Raw genomic sequence first — 11411 nt, 5'->3', positions numbered from 1 at the left:
TTGCCACCATACTTGAGAGGCAGCTGCTCCCCAGAGGTGGAGACCAATGTTTAGAGGCTGTTGATGTCTCCTCAGGCCACAGAAGTCAGGGGCAGGCTGGGCTTGATTCCTGCCCGGCACCAGTTCCACTACTAGACCTCCCCAGCTGTCCTAGGCAGCTAGACACCAAAGTGTAGGACCCGACCAGACCTCAGACAATTAGTGCTTGCTGGGAGGGGACTGGGGGATCAGAGTGGGGGCTTCAAGCTGATTTTTTTTTTCTTTTGGTGCATATCCCTAGCCCTTTTTATTTTTTAAGATGGGGTCTCAGGCTACATTGCCCAAGCTGGCCGTGAACTTGAGATCCTCCTGTCTTAGTCACTGGGATTACAGGTGTTCACTGCTGCCCCTGACTTTAAGCTGAATTTGAAGGCGATCAGATGAAACCTGTCTATTAAGCACCCGCCCCATGCCAGACACCGTGCCCAGGCTTGTCTCATTGATCTGCACAATATCCCCTTTCTCTCTGCTTTGCCCGTGACCGTGGGCCCCCAGAGGTTAAGTGATTTGCCCTAGGTCTGTGTGCCACCCCAGCCCTTGGTCTTCAGGGAGGGGAGGAGCACGCAGGAGGAGAGATGAAGACGGTGCAGAGGCCCAGAGGCAGCAAGCAAATGCGAGGAAGGGCCTGGGCATGCTGCTGTGCTGGAGCACCTGGAGGCCACTGTGTGGCCAGGGGACGTGGCAACCTTCTGCATGCAGAGGCACCTACATCTTTCAGTCTTCCTGGGGCAGCTGTTCTTGCTGGGGTTCCTAGTGTTCATCTGGAGGCATCAGAAGCTTCTGTCCTAGAAGGCGGTGGCACAGGACCCTGTGGGACATGCTCACAACAGGTCTTGTGTGTGGCAGGTGCTTGAAGACTTCCAGGGTAAAAATGATGGCTCTCAAGAAGAAGGGAGCTGAATTCAGGAGTGAAAAGGGCCAAGTGACTGACGGAGCTGCCCCTGGGCTCCCCAAGGACCAGATTGAGGCACAACCCTGCCCCAGGTCCTGGTGCCCTGTTTCCTGGGCATGTGACAATCACTTTGTTTTTGTCTCAAGTTGTAGGTGGACATGATGCCTTTCTTTTATTTGTTTATTTTTATGTGGTGCTGAGGAAGGAACCCAGTGCCTCACACGTGCTAGGTAAGTGCTCTACCACTGAGCCACAGACCCAGCGCCTGACAATCACTTTCCAATGTCGCCTGTGGCCCTCTGCACCGTCTTCATCTCTCCTCCTACGTGCTCCTCCCCTCCTTGAAGACCAAGGGATGGAGTGGCACACAGATCTGGGGCAAATCACTTAACCTCTGGGTCCACTGTCACGGGCAAAGCAGAGAGAAAGGGGGTATTGTGCAGATCAATGAGACAAGCCTGGGCACGGTGTCTGGCATGGGCCGGGTGCTTAATAGACAGGTTCCATCTGGTTGCCTCCAAATTCAGCTTAAAGTCAGGGACAGCAGTGAACACCTGTAATCCCAGTGACTAAGACAGGAGGATCCCAAGCTACTAGACTCTTGCAAACAGGAGCCTGCCCATCAGTTGGAGTCCCTGGCTATAAGCAACTTCTGGTGAGCCATTGTCCCTTCTGGGTTCATTTTGCCATCTGCTCCTAGGATGGGTCAGGAATGCCTGCCACCACCCTCCTGGCCTTCCCCTTCACAATGCTCCCACTTGGCAGGACCAGCCCTGTACTGGGCAGTATTGTGAGACCTTTTCCTTTCCTTCCTCCTTGAAGCAGCATGGCCCTGTTGATCCATCTTCCCACCTCCACCATCCCTAGGTCCCTCACTTCCAGGTGTGACTCCATGGCATGCCCCTAAACCCTGTCTCCAGAGCCAATCGTCAGCACCATAAATTGGTCACAGCCTTACTGCCTGAACCTGAGGACACAGGTGCAAGACACTCCAACCTTGTCTTCCAGAATCTCAGTCCTGCTAGTAAAAATGGCCTTGCTTGCAACAGATTTTGTCAAGCACTCTCCTCTGGGCAGAGTGCCAGGTACTGAGGATGAATGGTGAACAAGTCACCGAGTCCCTGCTCCATGGAGCCCACGTTCAAGTGGGGAAGGAAGATATTCCCCAAATCAACACAAGGCATTCCAAGGAATTGGAAGTTCAAGAAGATCAAGCAGGGTCAGGGGATGTCAGGGTGCAGTGTGGAGGGCTAATGTACTAGCATGGCCTGGGGCCTCTCTGGTAGAATCTGGGGATGTTATGACTTGTAAGGGAGGGAGCCAGGAGGACACTCAGGAATATTCCAGCACAGAGAAAGTGAGAGAAGCACCTTCTGGCTGTAAGCTATGAGCAAGAGAAGGTGAGACTGGAAAGACGTTGCAGAGTGGCAAGAGGGTTGGACCATATGGCTCTGACAGGTGACAGGAGGTGGAATCTGCCATCCCACTTCCCAGGGGAGGCAGCAGGAGCTCTGGGGTTAGGTGACTTGCCTGGCCACACAGTAAGGTGGAAATTTGGACCCAGGTCTTCCTTCCTGAGCAGCAGAGTGTTTTCCACCACTCCCGCTACCTAGGGTGAGGTAGGGGCTGGCACTGGAGGACACACATCTGGATCCCCAGATAATCCCAGTGACTCAGGAGGCTGAGGAGGAGGATCCCAAGTTCAAAGTCAGCCTCAGCAACTTAGGCCCTCAGCAATTTATGAAGACCCTGTTGCAAACCAAAAAAAAAAAAAAAAAGGTGGGGTGTGCTGAGGATGTGGCTCAGGGATTAAGCACCCCTGGATTATTGAATCCCAGTACCCAAAACAAACACACAAGACTGAGCTTCAGCAGCTGTGCTGAATTCAATCAGTTTTTAACAGTGGGACCAGATCAGCCATCAATAGTTTTTAATAGATTTCCCACAATGCCTCCTGCATCTGGGGCTAGGGCTATAGCTCAGTGTTCAAGTGCTTACTTAAATTCACAACGTCCTGGGTTTGATCCCCAGCGCCACACACACAGAAAGGTCCCAGATGACACCGATGTGCAGCCACTTATATGACAACCACTTATGCAAAGTCCTGTGGGCCATGGTAAGGGCTCTGGATCTCAATCTGAGATGGAAACTACAGATCTGCTTTTAAAAGCTCAGGGAGATCTGGGCCCCCATTTGTAGGGTGCTGTTTGGGCAAGGGAGAACCCCCTCTGGGCTATTAGCTGAAGTGGAACTGGCACAGTGGGAGGGAAGCAGTGGGTCACTATGAGGTGGAGTCTGCCCTCCCATTTCCCAGGGGAGGTAGCCGGGACTCTGAGGTTAGGTTACTGGCCACACAGTAAGGTGGAAGTTTGGACGCAGGTCTGCCTTTCTGAGCAGCAGTGTGTTTTCCACACTCCTGCTGCCTGGGGTGGGATAGGGGTTGGCACTGATGCTCCACCTCTTTAGTTGCTTGGAGAACACTCATCTGGATACCCAGGGACTGGGAGCAGCACCTTTGCCTTCTGGTTGCCTACAAGCATGCCTGGTGGGTAGCCAGTAGGTACTAGGAGTTAGACAAAAGTCACTGTCCCCCCATCCCACAAGTGCCTCCTACCATTAATCACCCAGTCCCTCCTCTGGATCCTGTAGGCCTCTTACCAGCCACCAACCAAAGAGGCAGGATTGGGCAGTGGGGACCCCTGGTCCTGCTCTAACCACCCTGGCACTCGGTCTAGTGCCAGTTCTTGTTGTTGGTGACAAGTTGGATGGATGGGGCCCCCAGGCAGCACTGATGGAATCACAGATGCTACTTGGCCAATTCCGCCTTCACCAAGGTTTTCTCCTCTCCTTTCCTTCCTCCTTTCTCTCTCTCTCTCTCTCTCTCTCTCTCTCTCTCTCTCTCCCCACCTCCCTCCCTCCTCCTCCTCTTCCGGGGCACTATGTACTACAATGAGTGGTCCTGAGTAACACTCAGACCCCGAGATCAACAACCTGACCCAGCCAGGCTTGCGGGCGCCTATAGTCCCAGTTCCTTGGGAGACCAATTCAAGGGGAGAACGCCACCCCCCACATCTCTTGCATGAGTAAATAAATAAATAACAACCCGGCCTCTTCCCTGGGGAAAACTTTTTACAGTTTCTCTCCATTCACCCTTGCCTCAAATCCCTGAACAAGTACCTCTTTGTGTGTGTGGTGCTGGGGATGGAACCCAGGGCCTTGTGAATGTGAGGCAGGCGCTCTACCAACTGAGCTCTATCCCCAGCCCCTGACCAGGTCTTGATGTCACTCTTTCTCCTGCCCTCTGGTCCGCTTCCTGGTGGTGTCAACATATGACTTGGGGCACCGTGGCAGCAGCCAACTGGGCCTGAGGTGCTCAGCCCCAGCCCGGTAGACGGAATCACCTGCTTTCCTGACACTGTCACCATTTGCCTCTGCTCCTTTCTGGGCTAGAAGCTTCTCCCCCCAGTTTCTCATCTTCCTGTCTCCTGAGCTTCTCCCTCTTTATTTCCTCAGTCTCCCATCAGATGGTTCCAGACTACCTGGCTCTGTCTTCAGGACACGGGGTGTAAATTTGACCCAGACTTGGCCCTGTCTACTCCTAGGAGCTCAGAGTCTCAATCAGTGTGGCTTAGGATGTGGTCTTTCCTCCTTTTGGTGAGCTCTCGGATCTTTGGGAAATAGGGAGTTGTCCATTAGTCATTCTCCTAAAATCTACCCAGCTGGGGTGTAGCTCAGTTGTAGTGGTAGAGCACTTGCCTAGCATGCACCAAGTCCCTGGGCTCCATTCCCAGCACTGCAAACACCAAAAACAAATAAACAAATAAAACTACACGTACACAAATTAAAATCTACAAAGCTTTTTTATTTTTCCAGATACTTTTGAAACTATCTATGTTTTCCCTGAGAAGGGATTGGCTGGGCCATGGATTCCTAGGGGAAAGTTTTGAACATTCAGGAACACAACACCAGATTCCAAAATCACACAGACCATGATTCAAATCTCACTTCTCTTGCTTGCTGAGTCACCATGGGCATGTTACTTACCCTCTCTGTGCTTCAGTTTCTTTCTTTGTAACACCTTTCTCACTGGGTTGTACAGATTCAAAGGAGAATGTTCACAAGGGGCCTGGCACACAGAAGGATCAATTTAATATCATTACACATTAACTTCCCTTCTCCATCCACTACAGAAATTCTTGCTTCCCCCCTCCCTGGGGATCCCAGTCCTGGAATTAAAATTGAAGATCCTTAAAGTTTTTCATTCTTCATCCATGATAAGCTCTCAATCAGCAAGAATATATTCTATACATTCTACTTAAAAGATTTTGCGAGAGTTTTTTTAAAAAGATGACCTCAGCTCAGGGTTTTGCTTCATAGCACTTTAAATGCGTCTAGAAAAGTAAATGCGTTAAGGAGGATTTGTGATAAAAACCATGAGGTCACAGGTGTTGCTCAGTGTGGATCAACTCTCCTAAGGTAGTGAGGCCTCCATCCCCAGGAGCATTCAAGCAGAGGCAGGGAGATCACTTATTGGGAATTCCAGGGGCACCCCTGTTCCTGGCAAGTCATACCAATTTTCTGAGGAAGGGGTCGTCAAATCTGCTCCTGTCTGATCCTGTTCCTTGAATCTGTCCTCTTTGCCATGCAAGGGCAGCAAGCTGTACCTGGCAAACAAGACACATCTCTTGGAGAAGCCGAGAGGAATATGGCAAACCTTGGTTCTGGGCACGTAAGCACCCTGGATCCAGGAGACTGGGGTCATTCCCTCAGCCTCAATGCTGGCTTTGAGCCAGACTGAATCCTAACCCTGGAGTTGATAAGGGTCGGAAGGCCACCCAGGCAAGAAAGGCATGGGGCCAGGGGTTAGGGCCTGGTACTGCTTCCTTCCTCAGATAGACACCCTGAGCCTATCCTCAGCCACATGTGGCTCTGCACCTTGGGCCACATGTCCCACTGAATAAAGGGCTCAAGTATAAGAGAGGAGGCGAGGGTGGAATTTACAAGAAACAGGTGGAGCAGTGTGGGGGTCAAGAGTGGAGCCCAGGACCAGGCTGTCTCGACTGCATTTGGACACCACTGTGTTCTGAGTGTGTGACCATAGCCACCTAATGGGCTTCTCCCTGGGTGGTCTCCCATCTAAGTAGTACCAGGTCCGACCCTGCTTAGCTTCCAAGATCAGATGAGATCAGGCACGTTCAGGTGGTATGGCTGCAGACATCAAATGTTACACGTTTTTATTTTCTTAGTGCATTATAGTTATATATAACATGGAGGAATGTGGCTTCTGTGGGACTCAGTTTCCTTCATCTGCAAAGCAGGGTGCTCATAGGTTGGGCGTGGAGATCAGAGGGGTTAGTACATGGAAAGCCCTCAGAATTTACTGGACACACAGAAAGCTCTGCATAAGTGTCAGCTGTTACGTCTCTGTCCCCAGGAGAGAAGCAGGCCTCATAGACTTACTTCACCTTGAGGGTGTTGACCAGAGATCAAATGTCCCTTCCTAGAAGGGCAGGGGTGACATGGGAGACAGGAGTGGATCAAACCCCTTCTGTCTGTGAAGAGCCCACCTATCCTCCCAAACTGGCACCAGAGTTTGGGAATTCTGGTGTCCCTTATCCTGACAAATATATGTGTTAGGTAGGGTGATAACAAACATCTAAATTTAAATTTTTAAAAAATTTAATAGACATTGATTAAAAATCTTCTTGGCCCAAACCAATCTGAAACACCAGAGACCCAGAAATAAGTAAAAGGTGTTGTCTCCTCCTGGAATTTGTTCTGCTCAGGGAGAGAAGAGCCAACTGAAGAAATAATAACAAGACTGGCTCCGAGTGGGCACCTTATCTGCATTTCACAGATGCAGAAAGTGGTAATCTCAGAGGGAGCCACAATCCCAGAGGGTGTAAACGGCTCCCCAAAGAACCTGCTCCTTCTGTCTCCTTGGCCTCCCTGCCCTCCGCCCCTGCCAGCCTCCTAAACGGAATTGGACCTCCACCTCGAGGTCATGGGTGGGAAGGCAAACAGGAATAAAAGCATAAACACGAAACATCTGCTGCATTAGGGACTTACTGGAACCCAGCCTGCCCTGCTGGTTCCTCCCCTCCCTTCCCTGCAACAGCTAGCGCCCCACAGACCCCGCTCCCTTCAACTCAGACCACTTTTGACCGAGTGCCCATTTACAGTCGCAGGGTGACCTCATATTATTTCCAGGTGTTTCTGTATTCTACTGTCCACCTCCCTGATCCCCAGGTATTCCCAGGTTGCAGGAGGGCTGTGGAGAGCAGCTTCAGGACATCCTGCTACTTGTCCCACTGTCGTCTCTAAGGAGCTGTGCCCACTCCTCAGCAAGGTGCTGAGGACGCTTGGTGCCCTTCCTTGACCTCCCAGTCTTACTACTAGACCACCACCCTCCACCCCCAGAAGCTGCCTCCCCCTTCAAGTCTTTGTGCTTTCTAGAGAACTCCTGGTCTTCCCCTTCCACCTCTCCTGATGCACCCTCTCCAGCCCAGTCATAGCCCACTGGGCCTTGGCCAAGTGGGCTCCTGTCCCTACAATGAAAGTGGCCCCTACATGTCCTCTTTATATCCACCGTAGTGTTTGATTGTGTGGCCGTGCTGGGAGTGGAACCCACTAGCTCGCACAGGCTTGGCAAGTGCTCTGCCCCTGAGCTACACCCCCAGCCCCACACTTGTGTTTTATAAGAGTCACTTCCCTCTCTCCTTCTTTCAAACACGTCTCAAACTCCCCTCCTCCAAGAAGCCCCCCTTGACCAACCCCACAAATACTCCCTTAGGTGCTCAGTTCTGTTAGTACCAATTGGTATCCCACCAAGGCTGGTGCCAAGGGCCACGGGGACTTGAGCTGGCTTGTTACTGCCGTTGCCCAAAAGACAACCCAAATACATACAGTCTAAATAAAATCAGAGCTTACTTAGTAAACAATTATCACTTCTAAGTAAATCCTCCAATCCATCATCCCTGCCCCAAACCAGACTATCAAGAAATTCTAGATAGAAATTCTAGAAAGTCTGAACTTGTATGTGCAGGCGCTCAGTATCTGGTAGGTCTCTTTCTTGGGCTTAGGTGGTAAGCTGCCTGGGCTCAGGGCGACATGCCTTCTCATTCTTGGCTGTGACCTTCTGTAGGTGTGCACCCCACAATGCTTTGTTAGAGTAATAATGCCACTCGGTAACCAAGTAATGCCTTTATAATGATTGAGGTGCTTTTCTGAACAGTAGCCCATTTTGCTTTGAAAACATTCCAAGAGGGAAGCAGGGCACATATAATTACCCCATTAGACGGATGTGGAAACGGAGACCCCCAGAGTTGGAACACCTTGCGCATGGTTAGTTAAGCAAACCCTCCACCAGCCACGCCTGCCAGCCTCGCCCTGTGACCCTCAGGTCACTCACTCAGAGCTGCTTTGTTTGCCAGCTTAGGTTTAATCCTTCTACTGTCGGGTGGCCCCAGGGCCAGCAGGGGAGCCAGAATAAACAGAATAGACTTCTAGTCTGCCTCCCCAGGCCGGTTCAGAATGCTGCCCAGCTGGGGGGGATCTGTCTGTGCTTCCACCCCTCCCTGTCCCCGCTGTCCTCCAGCCCCTCCGCACACCCCTCCTCCTCTGGGAGCCCCATGTGTGCTGGGTGGGGTCCCAGGAGGATGTGAGCTTGTGGACAGGCGGGATGTTTTTCCTCCGGGGCATTGTTCTGCCCCGTCCCTTGTGTGTGCAGAGAGCAGGACGTCACCAAGTCGCCTGGCAAGCTCATAGCACAACTGGGGGAAGTTTCCGGAGAGGGATGGACCCATTAGGAATAGCGGAAGCTTTTCAAAAGCTCTGGATCAGCCATACTGGGAAAGCCTAGGAGAAGAAGGGCTTGGACACTCAGCTTCCTGGAGGCCCACTTTATGGATCAGGGTCCCAGGAACGTTGACAAGCCAATGGTTTGCCAAGCAGAACTCTCAGACTGTGCCTGCCACCCAGGGAGGAGTTTGGCAATGGGAAGTGGAGGGGTCCTGGAGCCTGAGCCCAGGATTGGTGGGCAGACGCCCAGCTGTGGGCGTAGAGGGAACCAATATTGTATTTATTTACAACACTTACATCCCAACTTGGGGTGGCTCACACCTCAGATGGAAAAGGATCCAACCACCTTTAATAATTTACTGAATGGAGCCCAGAGGAAAGGGAAATAGAAATTGTTTTGAACCAGCTCAGGGTTTTGCCACTGGGCATGAAAGGCTCAGTGTCCTTAATTGGCAAAGACGCTTCCCTCCCAGAAAAAGTATTTAAATATGCATCTCTTCATCATCAGGCTGGGTGTGTCTGGGTAGATTTCCTCCTTCCGTGGGCTTTGTGTACTTTTCAGGGTTGACTAGTCCCACAGCAAGACCAATGAACCCACAGACAGCCTCACTGCTGATACACCAGGAAACTGAGTCTCACCGAGGTTAGGGATAGTTCCAGACCGCACAGATACTCTGTGGCAGAGCCCTAGTCTGTGCTACTCCAAATCCCACGTTCCTCAGGGCTTCTCAAACATTCCAGGGCATACATATGACTGGGTGCTGGCCAAGACTGCAAATTTCTGGGCTCTGTCCCTTCTCCTCTATTCTAATTCACTAAATCAGGGTGGGGACTGAAATCCGCATTTTTGCTAAATGCACAGGTGGATCTGAAGTGACTGAGTCACACAGGTGAGTCCCTGTCTGTTTTAGGACCTTAGCTAGATAGCAGCAACCTGGTGGGAAGCTTGACAGACCCAGGATGCTGCCGCCCTCAGGAACTGGCCCTCTCCCTGCACTTCTCCTTGCCTGGGCAGGTCAACCCAGGAGAAGCATCCTGGCCCCCCAAAATCAAAAAGGACTGATCTGCCGTCTAGAAAAGCTATTGAGCTTTTTAACATTGTAAACCCACAAGAGAGAAACCTGAACAACAAAATCAGGAATGAAGAGACATTCATTCGTCCTTAGGAGTCTGTAGACGGCTGTCAGGAGTAAGATCCGGGGCAGACACCTCCAAGATAGATGGCTTGTGAGCAGTTTTCTCAGAGCTGAGCCCACCAGGAACCTCCTCCTTTAGAATTGTCAGAGGTTTGCTAAGAATGCACAGCCTGGGCTCCAGCCCAGACCTCCAGGTCAAGATCTCTGAGGGTAGACTCTGGGAATCTGCCTTGGAAGCACTCTCCCAGGCAACCCTGTAGCAAACAAAAGTTTGGGAAAGAATAGGACTAGGATGGCATGACTCTGGGTCCTGAGGTTAAGGATCCCAGTAGGACCCCAAAGCTACAAGTTGTGTGTGCGTGCACGCGCGTGCTGGTGGTGTGGGGATTGAACCCAGGCACTCACACATACTGGGCAAGTGCTCTACCACTGAGCCACACCCCTGGCCCCCCAAAGCCACAGCTTTTCCTGGGAATCCCTGGGGTGCAGCGATGGATTGGTGGAAGGGGAGCCGCACGTGGCACGTAGAGTTCTGAATTTGAACCTGGCTTGGCCACCCTGATGCTGGGTGACCGACTTAACCTCCCTGAGTCCCAATTCCTCACATGCCTAAGGAAGAGAATCTGGCTCCCTTTAGCATCCTGCGGAGACCTGGGTGGAGTGAGCATGAACGGGCCCTGAGGGAACAGGAATATGTTTTTGGCAATGCAACAGGGGGCTCCCGGAAGCTTTACACTGGCTCAGGCCCTCTGCATTCCATTTGGGGAGTCAAGGGCTGGATTGGAGGTGACATAGTTAGGGCTCAGAGTCATGACCCTGGACCCAGATGGGGTGGCACAGGGCACCCTCAGAGGCTCAAGGATGTCAGGGGTCAGGGTATAGCTTGCGGAACTCTGCAGAAAGCAGTATACCCCTGGCAGGACAGCCTCGTGGTCATGGGCATGGCTCTGGAGCCAGAGGGTTCAAAATCCTGACTGCACCACTTGCTAGCTGAGCCACTTGGGCCACTTTGCCTCTCTGTGCCTCAGTTTCCTTGTGTGTAAAACAGAAATATAAACGACCCATTTCCTCGACCCAGGAAAGCACTCAGATTAAGTATTCACTGAGTATCAGCCATGATTGCTTATTAATGGAAGGATTTGGAGTGTGGGAGAGCCTCTTAATAGTCTTAACTTCACAGGTCACTTCCTGTGTGTGTGTGTGAAGGGAGGTGTGCCTGCCATGGCCAAGGTCAGCCCTGGCTGCCCTGATCTGGAGGCGAGGCTGAAAATGGAACCAGGAGTCCGAGTTCTCAGGCTGGGATTTCTGCTCTTGGTAAATGTTCCTGGGAATCAGAATCGGGATGAGGCAGTGGCTGCGGGTTAGGGGAGCATCTCACCGGTGCCTCTTAAGTCAGAGCTTCCATTTCCTTGGGTTCCTTGGGTTCCACTTCTGGATGAATTGAGGGCTGGGCTGGGGAGAGAGACCAGGTGGGAGCAGGTTGTGACTCACTGGATCTTTGTACTCTGAGAACCCGGGAAGGATCGGAATTCTCCACCAGCTGT

Source organism: Callospermophilus lateralis, chromosome 13, assembly GCF_048772815.1.
Source record: "Callospermophilus lateralis isolate mCalLat2 chromosome 13, mCalLat2.hap1, whole genome shotgun sequence".
Taxonomy (NCBI): domain Eukaryota; kingdom Metazoa; phylum Chordata; class Mammalia; order Rodentia; family Sciuridae; genus Callospermophilus; species Callospermophilus lateralis.
The sequence above is the reverse complement of the archived record's forward strand: the minus strand, read 5'-3'. Positions refer to the sequence as shown.